This window comes from Sapajus apella, unplaced genomic scaffold (assembly GCF_009761245.1).
Source record: "Sapajus apella isolate SASKATOON/1434 unplaced genomic scaffold, GSC_monkey_1.0 scaffold5, whole genome shotgun sequence".
In the NCBI taxonomy this organism is placed as follows: Eukaryota; Metazoa; Chordata; class Mammalia; order Primates; family Cebidae; genus Sapajus; species Sapajus apella.
Genome location: NW_022436945.1, coordinates 12120712 through 12139366, shown reverse-complemented (window position 1 = coordinate 12139366; position 18655 = coordinate 12120712). Strand labels below are relative to the sequence as shown.

Sequence of the window (18655 nt, the reverse complement as noted above, 5' to 3'; positions counted from 1 at the left end):
TTTTTTTTTTTTTTTTTTTGAGATAGAGTTTCATTTTTGTTGCTCAGGCTAGAGTGCAATGGCATGATCTTGGCTCACTGCAACCTCCGCCTCCTGGGTTCAAGCAATTCTCCTGCCTCAGCGTCCTGAGTAGCTGGGATTACAGGCTCCTGCCACCACACCAGCAAATTTTTGTATTTTTCAGTAGAGATGGAGTTCACCAGGTTGGCCAGGCTGATCTTGAACTCCCGACCTCAGATAATCTGCCTGCCTCGGCTTCCCAGAGTGCGGGGATTACAGGTGTGAGGTGCTGTGCCTGACCTTTTTTTGGTTTTGTTTTGTTTTTGAGAGAGCGTCTCGTTCTTTTGTCCAGGCTAGAGTGCAGTAGTTTGATCATAGCTCACTGGAGCCTTGAACTCCCACCTCAAACAATCCTCCCACCTCAGCTTCCCAAAGCACTGGGATTATAGGCATGAGCCACCACACCTGACCTGAACACTTGAGCTCTCACTCTCTTTTTTTTTGAGACAGGGTTTCACTCTTGTCACCCAGGATGGAGTGCAATGGCACGACTTTGGCTCACTGCAACCTCTGCTCCCAGGTTCAAGTGATTCTCCTGCCTCAGCCTCCCAAGTAGGTGGTATTATAGGCACCTGCCAATAGGCCCAGCTATTTTAAAAAATATTTTTAGTAGAGACAGGTTTTCACCATGTTGGCTAGGCTGGTCTCGAACTTCTGATCTCAGGTGATCTGTCTACCTCGGCCTTGCAAAGTGCTGGGATTACTGGTGTGAGCCACCGTGCGGGGCCTCACTTGAGCTCTTTTTATAGGTGAACTCTGGTTGCCCCTTTGCATATCTCTGTTCCTCCCCCTGCTATAGGACTATAGGTTTTTAACCCCCAACTCCATGAGTAGACCAGCCTGTTTCTCTGACTTCTGAGTACCAGGTAAACCTGTAGGGTGTCGTGTCAGAAACATAGCCTTTTTTTTTTTCATAGTGAAGATGTCCTTAATGACAGTGTACACAAACACACACATACATACTTTTTTTTTTTTTTTAATAATATCCAGACTTTATGGACATCATGCAGATTCTATATCACATCACAGTGTTTTTTTTTTTTTTTTTGATTTTTTCCCACCTTTTATGACTTTGCCTGTATTACCACATATTTATTACAGAATCCCTCGACACCAGTGTTCTGGCTGCTTGTGTTTAATGGCAGGTCCCCATCGACCCTCTGTTGTCTCTCCCTGTTCCCCACCTAACTCTAAGTGGGCAGGCCTGTTCTTGGTTATGATTCCCGCCACCACTTATAAAAGTACATTTGGATCATAGTTGCCTTTGATGGTTTCTGCAGTAGAGTCAGTGGGGCCAGCTGATTTCTTGAATGTCTGCCCCAGTGAATTGGGATTAGCTATTGGAAGTGCTTTGTGAGCTTATCAGGGAAATGACAGGACCGAATGATCCGTCACGGGCATGGTAAGGGGGTGGTGGCACACGTGCTGTCATTTGCCAGTGGCTCTGGAAGCCCAAAACTCTGTTAATATACGTGTATTAATTGTTTCTTTGGTTGTACACCATTGGACTCATAATGGCCTTTTGTACACATCAGGGTTCGTCACAGTTTGAAGTAGAGTTTCAGTGCCTTTAACAGTGGCTCAAGCCACTTATATTTATAAAAGGTCTCAAGATTTCTTACTGGTAGAATTGTTTAGATTTTGTACTTAATGCTAAGCAATTTCACTTTTGAGTCATGATTTCCAAAGTGTGCTTTCCCTGTATATTCTAACAGAGAGAGGCTTCCAGGATTTGGGGCAGGTACTGTATTGAGGAAAGGTGCTGGTTCCTAGGTATTAAGAACTGATGTAGATTAGTAAGAAGAGACAGACGATGCATTGAAAATGTGGTATGATAATAACATTTAATGTTTGCCGAGCGTGCCAGATCCTGTAGTAAGTGTTTTAAATGTTGTGTTGGTTGCTTTCCATAGTTCCCTAATGTGATCAGTATGATTATTCCTATTTCGTGCCTGAGGAAGTGAGGCATAGAAGCCCATTAATTTCCCCGAGGTCACCCAGATGTAAGTGATGAAACCAGGACTTGAGCCTACACAGCCTGCCCCCAGAGCCTGTCCTCACAGCAGTGCGTCCTAAAGGTCAAAGGAGGTTTCTGGATCTTCACAGAAAGAGAGCACACATTTACATGGACAGATATAAATTATTTTGAGGTACCACTTTTCACTTCTGAGATTCAGGTGTGACTCTGGCTAGAAGGTGATATATATACTTACATTAATGGGATGTATAATATCTTTTTAAAAAAAATGATGTTTAGCAGCTGTTGCTATCGTCACCTAAATCAATTATATTATTAGTGGTTGCAGAATGATGATACTCTAATTTTGTCATTATTTTTTCATGTATTAACTCTGATACTTTTATAAGAGAAATTGACTGCCAATCAATTACTTTGCTTTCTGGAAGTCACTTTATCCAGGAAGGGCAAGATAAGTCCTTGTTTGTTTTCCTTTTTTTATCTATTTTCAAAATAGTAGTCCCCCCCAACCCCCCCACCTTATTCATGGTTTTGCTTTCTGTGGTTTCAGTTAAGTGGAAATTTCAGAAATAAATAGTTTATAAATTTTACTTATTTTTTGTAGAGACGGGGTTTCACCAGGTTGCCAAGCTGATCCCAGACTCCTGGGCTCAAGCGATCCACCTCCCAACGTGCTGGGATTATAGGTGTGCACCACTGCACCCAGCCATAAGTTTTAGATTGTGCACTGTTCTGAGTAGTGGTATGAAATCTTGGGCTGTTCCGCTCCATCCTGCCTGGAACTTGAATCAGACCTTTGTCAAAGGCATCCATGCAGTCTATGCTACCAGTCTGTTAGTTATTTAGTAGGTGGCTTAGTCATTAGATGGATGGATCATAAGAAGGGTGAACAGAGTACAATGGGATATTTTGAGAGAGAGAGAGAGAGAGAAACCACATTCACATAATTTTTATTATAGTACATTGTTATAATTGTTCTATTTTGTTATTTAGTTGTTGTTGTTAACCTCCTACTGTACCTGATTTATACATTAAACGTTATTATAGGTGTGCATGTGTAGGAAAAAGCACAGTGTATGTGCAGTTTGCTACTATCCACGGTTTTAAGTATCCACTAGGGGTCTTGGGACATATGCCCCACATATAAGGGAGTCTACCGAAATAAGTTGGTTCTCTTTGTGTATAGTTTTCACCTTTGGCTTCTATAAATGTATTATTTAGTTAAAAATAACTAAAAATAATCTTAAATTGAAAATGAAACACACAGAAGATTTAATTAGAATTTAGGATTTTGACAATATAACTTTAGTGTTCTAACAAAAAGAACTAAAAAATGTAAAACTTCACACAGTTTATAGTAATTTGTAGTGATTTTATTTAGGGTAATTTATGTTGTAGTTTTCTGGATCGTAAGATGTAGCATATGTTACTCAGGAGGTTCTCAATGTGTTACAGGAAAGAGATCCTGATCCAGACCCCAAGACAGGGTTCTTGGATCTCACGCAAGAAGAAATTTATGGGGGAGTCCATAGAGTTAACTGAAAGCAAGTATATTAAGACTGAAGTTCAGAAATAAAAGAATGGCTACTCCATGGAGGAGCCTCCAGGGGTTGCTGGTTGCTCATTTTTATGGTCATTTTGTGATGATATAAACACAAAATAATCTACCCCTAAACAAGGGACGGATTATTTATTCAGGCCTCCCCTTTTTAGACCATACAGGGTAACTTCCTGATGTTGCCATGGCATTTGTAAACTGTGATGGCATTGGTGGGAGTGTAGCAGTGAGGACGACCAGAGGTCTGTCTTGTGGCCATCTTGGTTTTGGTGAGTTTTGACTGGCTTCGTCTCTGCAACCTGTTTTATTAGTGAGGTTTTTATGACCTGTATCTTGTCCTATGACTTAGAATGCCTGTCTGGGAGTACAGCCCAGTAGATCCTAACCTCATTCTGCCCAGCTCCTATTCAAGATGGACTTGCTCTGGTTCACATGCCTCTGACAAAATGAGTACACATTGAATCCTCTGGCAGGGCTTGTTAAAACAGATTGCTAGGCCCCACCTTTGATAAAATTCCCAATGCTTTACCACACTGGTAACCTAGTCCAAGGCACAAAAAGGCTGGATCCAATGCCAGTCTGCAGGAATTGGCGGGAGAGCAGAGAAACTATCAAAACAGCACCACAAAGACACACTCAAACCAGTCATTCTTTTTTTTGTCTAACAAAAATAGAGGTTGGATGGTGCCGTCACGTTGCAAGGGACACACTCAAGATACATGTGTGGTCTTAGATATTGGTTTGGATAAATCATCTATGAAGGATCTTTTTGAAAGATCATTGGAGGTCTTCTTTTAGAAACTTGATTATTGCTTGAGTATTAGGTGAGATTAAAAAAATACTGAAATGGAAAGGTGGAGGCCGGGCACAGTGGCTCATGCCTGCTATCCCATTGCTTTGGGAAGCTGAGTCAGAAGGATTGCTTGAGGCCAGGAGTTTGGGACTGTAACTGGGTTTTTTGGAGTGCGGGTAAGGCACAGTTCCCCAGCAAGAACATTGTAGGTTCTTGGTCTCCGCCCTCTCATGAATGAGAGAGGGGACCACAGCAGGTACATGGTAAGCTCGTAAATACGAGACCCAAGAAGCGTTGCAGAAAAGTTACTTATTTTAGGTAGAAAAAGAGAAGAGAGGAGAAGAGGAGAGAAAGATTTCCACGAGAGAGAGAGAGAGAGAGAGAGAGAAGAAGGGGGTCCAATCATGAAGCCCGAAGGAGTGTGGAAGAGGGGGACTTTTAACCTGGGAGGAACCGCCACCTTCTCTAAGACCCTGGGCCAATGAAAGTAGTTCCTTAGAACTTCCACTGGAGTGATTGACTTTTGATTCTTACCCAGCGAAGAGACCGTTAGGGATGGAGAGAGATGCAAGTGGGGCATGGCGCCGGGAGGTTCTTGCCCTTAAAACTACATCCCCTTGTGGACCCAGAAACAGAACACCTTCAGGACCAGCCTGGGCAACGTGGCGAGACCCCATCTCTACAAAAAAAAAAAAAAAAAAATACAAAAAGTAGCTGGGCCTGGTGGTGCGCACTTGTGGTCCCAGCAACTTGAGAGACTGAGGTGGGGAATTCCTTGAGCATAAGAATTGGATGCTGCAGTGAGCTATGATTGTGCCACTGCCCTCCACCCTGGGTGACAGAGTGAAGCCCTGTCTCTTTACATATGCAAAATTCACACTTGTAAATATATGTGGGTGACAATGTTGAGAAGGAGCTTTATTAAGGTGTTAAAATGGTCATCTCTAGATGATGGGGATATGCTTTTATTTTCTTGGTTTGGCTAGTCTTTGTTTTCTAATTCTTTGCATTGTATACCTGCTACCGTAAAATAAAAATCATTTAGAAAAAAGCCATCTTTTCAGTGAGAATGTCATTTACCACACTCTTTAAAAGAGAAATCCACCCAGCTACACTTCCATGTCACTGTTTCTTATGTTATTTTTCTCAACAGAAATTTTCATCAGCTAACGTATTCCACCCACTAGCATGTAAACTCCATAAGGGCAGGACTTTTTATTTTGTTCTGTTTTTTCCAGCACCCTGAATGCTGTCAAGCATGCAGTAGGCACTCAGTAAATCTAAAATTAAATACATGAATGAATATCCAATGTCTTTGTATATTGGGTTATTGAAGGAAAATGGTGAGTTGCAGTCAGGTTTAAAAACCACTGTGCACACTATTAAAAGTTCCAACCAGGCCTAGTTATATAGCCAGTAGGTTTCTGTTATTTAAGATCGATCTATTTCAAGTATTCCCTTTTTTTAATGGAACTAGTCTTAAGGAAATAGGGGGAGACAAAGGGTTGGATGGGATGGGCTTTCTTCCTTGATGTACTTTTTCACCTGAGGCTTTTTCCGAGTTCCTGCATTCCGTCCTGAGCTCCAAATAGAGTTTTTCCAATGCTACTGTGGTGCTGTCACATGGAGAGTATATTGGAGGCAATACGTATATTAGGATTTCTTAGCAATTTTATTTTCCTTACCTTGCGCATTCTCAAGAGCCAGGATCAACAAACTACAGCCCTACCTCTTTTTATGTAGCCTGTGAGCTAAGAGTAGGTTTATTCATTGGCAATTGATCTGATGATTGGGAACTCTGATTAAGTGAAATGCTATACCCCCAACAAAAATAAATCCATTCTTATAGTTGAGCAGTGTGATAAAGAAAAAAATTATTTCAATACTTGTTAAAATGGTAAGGAAGACTTTATTTAGGACTGTTGTAATGGGCATAAAGATTATCACAGGTATGGGAGAAAGATTGGTTTCAACTCCAGGTACAACAAGTGGAGGTTTATAGCCAAAGAGGTTGGAGAGTCAGTGCATAGGAAATTACTAAGAGGAGACATCTTGCTAAAGGACCCTGAGAGGATTCTTACTGAAGGCAAGCCAGGGTGATCAGATATCACCTGGGGGATGTTGGATAAGATCCGCCAGATATCACCTGGGGGATGTTGACTCAGACATCGTGGGTGAGAGCAGTCTGTCAAAATTGACTTTGGAAGATTCTTGCTAAAAAACTCTGCAGGGACAGACATGGAAGGCTAAAGTGGAGGCCCCCTCGAGAAGAGGGCTCCTATGGCTCATAGGAGCCTGACTGAGGGTTTGGTCGAGAGCATCTAAGAGTATTAGAAAAAATTATACCCAATTGTTATATTTTGATTTTTGTCAATAAAAACTCGTGTTTATATCCTTTCATTATATAAGTACCTACACCGTATTGTGGATCTTGCCTCTTGGACTGCAAAGCCTAAAGTATTTGCTGTCTGGCACTTGGCAAGTTTCTTGACTTCTCCTCTAGAGTTTTATTACTCCTCTCGTGAATTTTTACAGCCTTACATTTAAACAAAGTTTTCCATTGATAGGAGGCCCTTGTGCTCATTGTTCTGGGAGTGCTGGCTACAGGCAGAAAGAGCTTATCTTATTTAGCCCACATCATTTTCCAGTTTTTTTTTCCTGGATGTTTTCAGCAAGACACCCAGAATGTCTGCCTGGCTGTCTTTTTCTGACCACTTGTTTGCTTTCTCCCTCCCTACCTTGCCCCATTCATGAACTCAGGAACACCTTCACTATTGGTATCTCGGTTCTCTGGGGCCATTTACACCTGACTAGAGGATCTGCTTACTCTGTGCCTGGACTTCCTACCTACAGAACTGTGAGCTAATAAACAGGTATGGATTTATGTAGCTCAGTGGTAACTTGCTACGCAGCAATAGAAAATGAGGCCAGGCTCGGTGGCTCATGCCTGTAATTCCAGCACTTTGGCAGGCTGAGGCAGACAGATCATGAGGTCAGGAGTTCGAGACCAGCCTGGCCAACATGGTGAAACCCCGTCTGTATTAGAAATACAAAAATTAGTTGGGCATGGCAGCACACATCTGTAATCCCAGCTACCCGGGAGGCTGAGGCAGGAGAAGCGGTTGAACTCGGAAGGTGGAGGTTGCGGTGAGCTGAGATGGTGCCATTGCACTCCAGCCTAGGTGACAAGAGCAAGACTCCATCTCAAAACAAAACAAAACAAAACACACCAGAATAAAGATCTTTGCAAGATTATCTCACTTTAAATGATTTCCCCTTGTCTGTCCTTTAAATTTCCACCAGTTTTTTTTTTCTTTTTACAGCAGAGTTCAGAAATGTTTCCTCTAGTCATCTTACTTTTCAGCAACATTGAAACTCTGTATTCCCTGGGATCAGTTATGTATCCCTGTTGTGGCACTTAACACTTAGTGTACACATGGGTAATATTAGTCTTTGAGGTCTGTTTTTGTATCTCTGCTGTCACTCCCAGCACACACTAGTTGCCCAAATATATTCTGAAATAATGAGTAATAGGTCTGACATCAACAATTTTAGCTGAAAAAAGTCAGAGACTCAAACCCCTACAAGAACCACAGGATGGATGGTCCCAGTAGAAAGCTTTCAATTAGATTAAAATGCCAAATAAAGTTGCTTTTATTATATTCATAAATATTAAGTGTTCAGTGTTCTTTGTGATATACAGACACATTAAAAAATAGGCTGCCTTTTCTCATGAAGCTAATGTGTTCATAAGATAAGATAAACTGTTATTTAGTAAACAGTTTTTCATTTTTAGGCATTTTTGAAAGATACCTGGTATGGCATTACAAACGCTTCAGTTTTTCTAACCAGACGGTATTTAATTTCATGTAAACTTACAGTTTAATGCTAAGGCAGAAAAATAGGTTATTTCCTTTTTATTTATAAGACTGCTAAATAAAGAATTGAAAATAGTAAGAAAAAATCAGGCCTTCTTTATTTGTTTTAAAATGTCAGATCTTTGATGAGAATGCCTGGAAACTTGAATGGTTATTTATTGAACCATTTTAGGAGTTAGGGGTAACCATGAGCCCAGGTTGGAATCTGTTGTCTCTGTAATTATTAATGGCAACATTTTTTATTCTCAAGTGTGTTTGATGATAAATTATATTGTGACCCTATAGTAGTATGCTACCTGTTGATAGGTTTGTCTTGCTGTCTCATATTGAATAATTGTTAACCTTGCAGAAATTGAAGCTAGAAGTACTATTGTAGACGGTTTGGGAAGGCAGAATATACTGAACTTTCCCCTATTCACCAGGTTTGTAGGAAAGATACTAAAACCAAGTGATAGAAATACCTACTCGTTTTCATGTCTGTTTGGAAACTTGAAGGATCATTTTTCTCTATTATGGAATTTGGAAATTTTAATAGAATGTATCCAGATACACTTCTTTTTCATCAGTTTCCTTGGCCCATAGTTAGCCTTACAAGTCTGTCTTCAAATGAAAAATATTTCCTTTTCAGTCTTTTTTTTGTTCATGTACATATTTACATTTATACATTACTTTTTTTTTGTTGTGGGGAAACATACATGTTTATCATTTTAACTATTTGCAAATGTACAATTTAGTGCCATCAAAGACATTTGCCTGTGGTGTAAACATCATGATCTATACCCAAAATATTTTAGTAATTCCTGATACGGTTTGGCCATGTTCCCACTCAAATCTCATCTTTAATTGTAGCTCCCATATTTCCCATGTGTTATGGGAGGGACCTGGTGGGAGATAATTAAATCATCAGCTGTTTCCTCCGTACTGTTCTCATGGTAGTGAGTAAGTCTGATGAGATCTGTTGGTTTTATGAGGGGTTTCACATTTCGCTTGGCTCTCATTCTCTCTTGCCTGCCGCCATGTAGGATGTGCCTTTCACTTTCTGCCATGATTGTGAGGCCTACCCAGCCAAGTGGAACTGTGAGTCCATGAAACCTCTTTCCTTTATAAATTGCCCAGTCTCAGATATGTCTTTATCGTCAGCATGAAAACAAACTAAAACAATTCCCAACATAAACTCTGTGCTGATTAAATAATATCTCCCCAATCTCTCTGTAATCTCTATGCTACTTTCTATGGAGGCATTTCCTTTTTTATTTCTTTAATTATTGTCACTCTTCTCCTTTTTACTCTCAGGAGACTTGTGTTACCTGCATATACTGTGGGTGTCTTCATGATTTGCTTCCCAGTAGTGGCTTTTGTTTATCTACTGAATTAAGAGAGTCAAATTATGTCTTCCCCCAATTTTTAATTTTCTGTGCTGTTATTGAATCTTCTTTGGTTGACTCATTTCTCTCTGTCTGCTTTTATATTTCTGTACAGTTACCTTATATCCCCTCTGGTAGCCTCGTATCCTTAGAAGCAGACTTCTGGGTTGTTCCTGGGTTTTCTCTGGCCTCTAGATCCCTGAAGTAGCCATGGTTTCCTCTGCCTCCCACGGTCCTCTTCACATTTAGATTAACCCCTTATAGCTCTTAGAGCTCTGTTAGCCTGTGAGTTGTGTGAGGCTCAGGGGTGGTCCCAGCACCCTGAAGCCTGGTGCCATAGGTGCCAGCAGAGCTCACCTGGGAGTTAAATGATGTCACATCTCCACAGCCTAAGATTTTGAGTCAGTTGATTCAGGCGGTGCGACGGTTTTGGCTTTTTTTTTTTTTTTTTTTTTTTTTTTCTTTTTTCAGCTTATAAATGATTTTGATGTGCAGCCAGATTTGAGAACCAACGCTCTGCACCAAGGTTTGGCAAACTCTTGCTGTCTAGGCCTGGCTAGTAGATATTTTAGGTGTACAGTCTCTGCTGCAGCTACGCAACTCTGTACATGTGAACGCAGCCATAGAACAATTCACAGATGACTGAATGTGGCTGGGTTCCAATAAACCCTTGTTTATAAAAACAGTTTACAGGCTGCAGTTTGCTGACCCCTGCTCTAAACAAATCAGCACCATTTTCCTCTTCTATGGATTCTGACACTGAAGGTCAGAGCAGGGATCACTTGTAACTTAACAGGTTATACTCATGTCAGACAGCATGGATTCAGATCCAGGCACCCTGACATCCGGCACCCCGACATCCGGCACCCCAAGCTCTGGCTTCACTCGCCACACTTTGCCTTTTGATTTACAGGCACCTGGCAGCTGTAGTTCAACTTTCTGTCAAGTGGGTTTGGCAGGCCGTTGCAGTGTTGTCACTTCAGAGAGTTTCTTGGTTAAATAAATTGGAGAAATATTGAACAGCACAAATTTGAGTAAGTATCTTCAATTTAGAATGGTTTGATTTGGCAGGTAGTGCGTGCTGAATGCATTTGGCCGAAGACCTTTTTGGAGAGGCTATGTCTTCAAACTCTCATCTTGCTCTGTGGCTCTTTTGTTGGTGAAAATAGCATAAGGTTTCCAACTTTAAATGAGTGCAGTGTGCCATCATCCTACTTTGTCATTAGATTCCACTTACACTGTTATTTAGACCAAGGGTCACCAACCTCTGGGGTGTACCAGTCCATGGCCTGTTAGGAACAGGGGCTGAACAGGAGGAGGTGAGTGGCAGGTGAGCAGGTGTTACTGGCTGAGCTCTACCTCCCTCTGTGCGTTAGAATTCTCATAGGAGTGCGAATCCTATTATGAATTGCCCAATCAAAGGATCTAGGTTGTGGGCTCCTTCTGAGAACCTGATGCCTTTAAAACCATCCCGCCTTCCCCATGGAAAGACATGGAAAAATTGTCTTCCATGAAACCAATCCCTGGTGCTAAAAAGGTTGGGGACCACTGATTTAGGATATATTGTTTCAATTTTAATTTTACTCATTTAAAAATACTTATCTAAATAGTACCTGTAATTTGTAGGTTTGAGTTAGTTTATTTTGCCACGTTAGGGAAAACATGTTAGCGACATGTTCATGAACCCCTAGAGGTGTGAGTAACAGTTGGGAGAGACTGGTGTGGTGCAACAGATGCTGTTGACTTTGTTGGGAAAGAGCATAGTAGCCCAGCCTGGTTGGTATTCAACCAGTAGATGCTGCTGATGAAGACATCTAGTATCAGCTTTATTATTCCCTAGCTGCGAGGTCCAGTTGCTTGGATCTCAGAAAGTAGCCATAGGGCCTGCTTTAAGTACTTCACCACACATTCTCATATAGATTTACAAAAGCCTTGTATTGTCTCTTAGAAAGGCCTGAGATGTTAGACAGATGAGGCATTAAGTAACTGAGAGTTTAAAAACTTGTCCAAAGTCCTGAAGCCAAATCCTTGTGTTAACATTCAAATTCAGGTATTCTGTATTCCCGAGTCTGCCTTCTGTGATTACTATTAAATACTCAGTAATTATTGAGGGAGGGCAGAGACTAGAAAAATGACCTTAAATACAAAATGGGTTAGAGTTGCCAGCCAGGCCACCGAACCACATCCTCATGCCTAGCTGGTTCCCCTGCCTCTCTTTCTTTGAGTTGTTGGAGCAGGATGACTATGCACTTTAAGAATGGTTGTGGTCAGGGACATCTGACTGTTTTATGGAGGAGCTGGGACTTTAGCTTTGGTTGATGTATGAGGTTTTCCTGTTTTACGCAGATACCCTTGTGATTAAAAGTAATAATTCTGTTAAATGAAAAGTGGTTAAGCTTTTTCTATGAGTTGTAGCTTTCCCTGCACGATGGGGGAAAAATGGGCTAGAAACCAGACCTTCCATGAATCACTTAGTATCCAGAGAGGACATATAAAAAAGGACGGAGACTCTACTTTTAGGAAATGACACCTTTATGGCCCCCTAAGTGGGTATACAGTAAGCCGCGTCTGTTTACTTTTTCTCCTTTCCTTTCAAAATTCTGTTGAAAACAATAGAAGAAACATGAAAATATGAAAAGACTCATAACAGGGCTAAAAAATGAGAAAGTTGCTCTAGAGGCCCCGGAAGCACTGAGGACATTGTGGAATAAATAAAGCAGATGGGATCAGATTGATGGTGAAACTCCACAGCAAAGGAACTTACAACCTGATAGAGACAGAAGTGGGAATACCTAGAAAAATTGATTTTCTTAACAGCATCCTGGATGATTCCCAAGAACTGAAACCATAGGGGGTGGCAACAAAAGTGGCTAATGAGAGCGCCGGCCAGGAATTAATAACCTGAAACAGCTGCTCCAGTTCTGCTCAGTCTGGCTCTGAGGGGATGGTGGTCCAGTTTGCTTCTGCGACAAAGCCATTTAGCTTAGTTTTAAATAATCTGGGAGGTTTGCCAAGGCAGAAGATAGTGGGCGACTGTGTAGCAGGAGGGAGAAGTTGTAGCAGGTGCCAGGTATCTTTTGTGTCTCCATCTCCAAGGATATGAGGTTTCTGAGTCAAGGCAGTTCTGCTCTATTCATTCACCATTATTTTCATGTGTGCTAAAGAAGCCCTCTGCAGCAACTAATAGTGAGCATTCCAGCCCCACATTTGTAAATATGAGCCAGCAACCAAGAAAGATCATCAGACGTTTGAGAAGAAATCAACAGAATGAGAGGCCACCAAACCAGTCCTATGAAGCCACTGGGGAAAAGTTAACACTGGGGAAAAGTTAAAAATTCTAATTTATAGTCTCAGATCCCAAGAGCAGAGCAACTGATAAAGTAAAACAAAAACAAAAACAAAAACACATCTCATGGGAAAGGTAGAGAGAGCAAAGGAGTCCTCACAGTTAAGTGGGGGATTATAATGTTAAAAAGCGCTGGTATGGGCCAGGTGGGGTGGTTCAAGCCTGTCATTCCAGCACTTTAGGAGGCCAAGGTGGGTGGATCACATGAGGCCAGGAGTTCGAGACCATCCTGACCAAAATTGTGAAACCCTGTCAGGCATAATGGCCCATGCCCACGATCCCAACTAATTGGGAGGCTGAGGCAGGAGAATCTTTTGAACCCAGGATGCGGAGGTTGCAGTGGGTTGAGATGGCACCACTGCACTCCAGTGTGGGTGACAGAGCGAGAGCCTGTCTTACAAAAAATAGTGCTGCTGCGTGTGTGAGGTCAGTAGGTGGGCTGAAGGGAGAAATGGAAATGACTGAGGACTTAAGAAAATTAGTGTTCTGGAAAGTTAAGCAGAGGATTTATTCCAAAATTTAAAGCAGAAGGATTAAGATGAAAATTCTGAAGCAGAATTAAGAAATGTGAAGGTTGGGCTGGGCGTGGTGACTCACGCCTGTAATCCTAGCACTTTGGGAGGCCGAGGTGGGTGGATCACAAGGTCAAGAGATCGAGACCATCCTGGTCAACATGGTGAAACCCCGTCTCTACTAAAACTACAAAAAATCAGCTGGGCATGGCGGCGCATGCCTGTAATCCCAGCTACTCAGGAGGCTTAGGCAGGAGAATTGCCTGAACCCAGGAGGCGGAGGTTGCGGTGAGCCGAGATCGCGCCATTGCACTCCAGCCTGGGTAACGAGCGAAACTCCGTCTCAAAAAAAAAAAAAAGAAATGTGAAGGTTGGAACTAAGAGATGGAATATCCAACTAAGGAGCCTATGGAAAAAAAAAAAAGGCAGCCTAAACAATTCTTTGATTCAAAGATGCATCAACAGTCAGATGCCTATTTCCAAACAACTTTTCAGCGAGGAAGCCAGAGACGTAATTATTCTTAGGAGCTGATTTCTCTAAACGGATATATGTATTTTTTCCCACCTCATGAAATGCCGCTCCCTTAGCGCCTGTATCACCCCCAGCCTTCTCATTCTGAATCACTTAACCATTTGTGTTCTGCATAGTGTCATTTTAATGCAAAGCTGCTTATACTTTTTTTTTTTTGAAACAGGGTCTCATTCTATCGCCCAGGCTGGAGTGAAGTGGTAACCTCAGTGCAACCTCCACCTCGCGGGCCCAAGCGATTCTCTTGTCTCAGCCTCTCGAGTAGCTGGGATTAGAGGTGTCCGCCACTACGCCCAGCTGATTTTTGTATTTTTAGTAGAGACAGGGTTTCACCATGTTGGTCAGGCTGGTTTCAAACTCCTGACCTCAAGTGATCCGCCTGCCTCGGCCTCCAACGTGCTTGGAGTATAGCTGTGAGCCACGGCACCTGGCCTGCTTACACTTTTTATTTGAATATAATTTCAAACTCACAGGAATATTAAAAGAATAAGAATAATGGGTAGAACCTCTGTATATTTTTTACCCAGATTTACCTGATTTTCCTATTACTAGTATTTTACCGCTTTATTATTCTTTTTTCATTTTATATATACATGGTAAATATATTTAAAATCATTTTAGAGCATGTTGACTGCATCTTAATTGCACAATTCATAAAAGTGATCCCGACTTTAGCATCTTTAGGTTGTGATAATTTGGATGCCTGTGTTAGGTTTTGCATTTTTTTAACTTGGTTAATTTAACAAGCTTTAAAAAATGTAATCATGCATCATTGGAAGTTTAACTGTGTTTCGGATAAGTTAGCTGGCAGCTTACCAGATTTGTGAGCTACTTGAATGATAGTTCTCCACGACACATGAATGAATCCCTCCAGCCTCTCCTAAATGTCAAATTCCGAGAGATTTGATATTTCTCTGCCTTTAATTACGCTGACTGTCATAGCATATGCAATCTTCTATTACGCGACTGTTTATTTCAGTGCTGCATCATAGTGAAATCTTAATGGATAAACATTAAACCGTAATTAAGGATCCAGACTTAAAATTCTACCACAGTTTGTGTGTGTGCCAACAATGACAACTACTGATAAATGCTTAACTTCCTCCTTTTCCTCATAGCTGGGAGATTCTTTTGCTATCAGTTTTAAGACGATTTTAAGTTTAGAAGATCTAACATGTAGAAAAAGTAGCTTAGGACACTTTTATTGCAGTATGAAGAGAAGAAAGACTACTAGACATACTCTGGTAGAATTTTTGATTTTCAAAAAGAATCCCGTAAGTCTTAAAGAGAAGAAGGAATAAGGCTGGGACTGAAATTTATATTTCTGATCTGTCCCACTGGATGCCAGTAAATTATCGGTGCTATGTCATTATATCCTCAGGGAAGGATCTTTGAACATAGAAACTGAAACCCAGTTTTATTTTTTATTTCATTCATTCATTGCACAGACATTGTGGGACCTGGTCTGTTGGGTTTCCTGGGAAGCATATTCCAGTATGGTGCTAGGCATCTAAGATGTTTACTAGGGGGAATTACTATGAAAAACCAAGAGAGAGAAAACAGAAGCAGGCATGAGAAGCCTTCAGGTGGGAATTGCAGGTCTAGCACCTGTGAAAGGAGAGGGGAAGGGAAGGTCTGAGACTGCCTTACAGCTGTGAGAAAGGTTTGGCCAGCCCTTTGCAAAGCTCTGGTATTGCTCGCCCACCAGAAGTCTACTGGATAGAAATGCAGAGCCCCACTAACACTGCTGTGCTGAGTTGTGGTTTAGACCCGGCCTGCAAAGTGCATGGCCTCTGCTTGAAAATCGAAATGGAGGCAGGTCCTCTAGACATCTGTGGCTGGGGGCCCTCAGCTAACTGCCCTCCTGCCCCAAGGCCTCTCTTGGCAAGACAGATGAGTAGGGTCATGTGGTTGCAACAGTCACTCATATCTGACATTGTTGGAATGTTAACTCTGCCATTTAGTCTGCATGTGAAGCTGAGCAAGTTAGCTAACTTCTTTTGTCTTGCAAATTGTTGTTGTTAAGTGTTTTGAAGAAAACAATAATATCTACATCATGGGTTTTGTTTTGTTTTGTTTGAGACAGGGTCTTGGTCTGTTGCTCAGGCTGGAGTGCAGTGGCACAATCATAGCTCACTGTAGCCTCGACCTCCTGGGCTTGAGCGATCCTCCTCACTCAGCCCTCCAAGGATTTAGGACTATAGGCTCACACCACCATCCCTGGCTATTGTCTTTACTTTTTTAGAGTTGGGGTCTCACTGTGTTGCCGAGGCTGGCCTCTAACTCCTGGGCTCAAGCAATCCTCCTGCCTCAGCCTCCCAAGTTTCTAGGATTACAGGCGTGAGCAGCCAAACTCGGTTATATCATAGGGGTCTGGTGAAAAGTGATTGAGTGTATCACAATCTGATCACTCAGATATTCACCATTATGTTCTTTTTTTATGGGGATGCAATGATGATCAAATGAAAAAGATTTCTTTACTTTATGGAGTTTATCTTGTTGTGGGAGAAATGGTACACACACAAATGCCTGAACAGAGTGGTTTCAAATAATGAGAAGTGTTAAAACTAGGTGAGAAGAGTGAAGGCAAAACATTTCTTGACATGCAAGAGCTAAAACATACCACCCAGAATTATTTTCCGCAAAAATGAATGAATGAGTCAGTGCATCGAAAGGAGGACACATTGGTGAACAAAGTAACTAACTGTGCTTATGACAAAATGTATGTAATCACTGATGCTATGTGGAACTAAATATAATTTTAATGTGAAGAATAATCGGATGGATAATTTTGAGATTCAGTAGATACTCTCATTTTTGCTAGAAATAATTTATTTTAGAAAATAGCATTTGATTTGCATTTATCTGAAAACAGAATAAGCTGAGACAGAGTAAAACAGGAATTGACAATCTTTTTCTGTAAAAGATCAGTTAGTAAATATTTAGGTTTTACAGGCCAGAATTTCTGTTGCCACTACTCAACTCTGCTGTCCTAGCACGTCCTCAATATTCAGTAACTCCTGGCCCTATTAAAATTATTGCAGGAGATGTCTTCTGAAAGGGAAAATTTAGAAAAAAGCCTTTATACAAGGCTATTTTGCTCTGTAAAACTTTCACAAGAACTTACAAATGAATGAGGAAAAAAAAAGCAGCCACTGACAATATGTAAACGAATGGGCATGGTTGTTCTCAGCTGATTTTTAAGGGCATTGAAATTTGAATTTCATACCATTTTCATGTGTCACGGGGTAGTATTGTTCTGATTTTCTTTCATGCGTTTAAAAATTTAAACACTGTTCTTAGAGGTCTTAGGCTTTAAATAAAACCAGTGGCTGGTTGGGTTTGGTTGGTTTCGGAACTAGAACTTTGAAGAACGTTGGGAGTCAATCACCAGTTTTCCTTAGTGGGGTAAATGAAGGAAAGCACTAAAAATTCTTTTTTGATGAGTTATCTTTCCTGGCTTTTGCTTATCACAGGTGGCCCAAAAAATTTAGAATGTGTGCCAGTTGAAGTTAGTGACTCACCTGGCCCCAAATCTAGCCAATTTTTCTTTCTTATCTCTTTTTCTTATACTTGATAAAGAATGCTGTAGCAATAACACGTATTATTATACATGCTAAATCTAACAAAGTATCATTTTATATTAGTACAATTTGTAAAATGGCAAATCAGAAATGTCAAGGACTGGAAACTTTTTTTGTTGTTTTGAGACAGGGTCTTGCTGTGTCACCCAGGCTGGAGGGCAGTGGCCAGATCATAGCTCACTGTAAACTCAAACTCCTGGGCTCAAGTGATTCTCCTGCCTTGGCCTTCCAAAGCACTGGGATTACAGGTGTACCAGGGCCTCAGGGAGTGGACATTTTAAATATGTAAATGTATGCCTTGATCTTTCTGTGTGAACACCTAAAGTGCTTCCTCTCCCTGTGTTGTACAAGCCTCCATCTTTTTGGTATTTCATTTTGTAGATAGACAAAAGAATTCCATAAAATCCTCTACTACTGGAACCAACAACATAAGTATCCAGCAATTAGCTTTTACAGAGAGTAGTGCAATGAATAATTTTGTTGTATAAGTATATAATTGTATAAGATGTAATATGTAATATATTTTGTGCAAGTGCAAGTTGCTCTTTAGAGTAAATTTTCAGAAGAGGAATAAATGGATGAAATAGTATATATGTGTGTGTACTTTTACCCTCCGTAGTGATTGATTTGTTTTGTTTTGTTTTTTGGAGACAGGGTCTTGCTATATATCACCCATGCTGATCTTGAACTCCTGGGCTCAAGCAATCCTCCTACCTTCGCCTCCTGAGTGGCTGGAACTACAGGAGTTAAGATGCCATGCCCAGCTGATTGTACTGATTTATAGCAAAATACGATTATACTGATTTATAGCAAAATTTATACCTCGGAATATAAAATGTGTGATCACATTTTACCCCCACTGTGAAAAGTTATTTGTGGCATCTTGTTTTAATTTGTATTTCCCTCAGGACTGAGATTCTCATACCTTCATTTGATTGTGATCCATTGGTGTTTATTTTTTCTGAACTATCTGTTGAGGGATTTTGCCTTTTTTTTTTCTTAAATTATACTTTAAGTTCTAGGATATATGTGTAGAAAGTGCAGGATTGTTAC

At 41.0% G+C, this 18655-nt stretch overlaps 1 protein-coding gene and 1 long non-coding RNA gene across 2 annotated transcripts in view; both read left to right on the top strand.

Moving 5' to 3' along the window:
- The window catches only part of ADGRA3 (adhesion G protein-coupled receptor A3), a 128925-nt gene that overhangs the window by 18962 nt on the left and 91308 nt on the right, over positions 1 to 18655 (top strand). The gene's annotated exons all lie outside the window — the stretch shown is intronic.
- Positions 13295 to 13902, top strand: LOC116547506. Its single transcript, XR_004267075.1, has 2 exons — positions 13295 to 13550; positions 13860 to 13902. It is a non-coding gene; the product is annotated as an uncharacterized LOC116547506 (long non-coding RNA).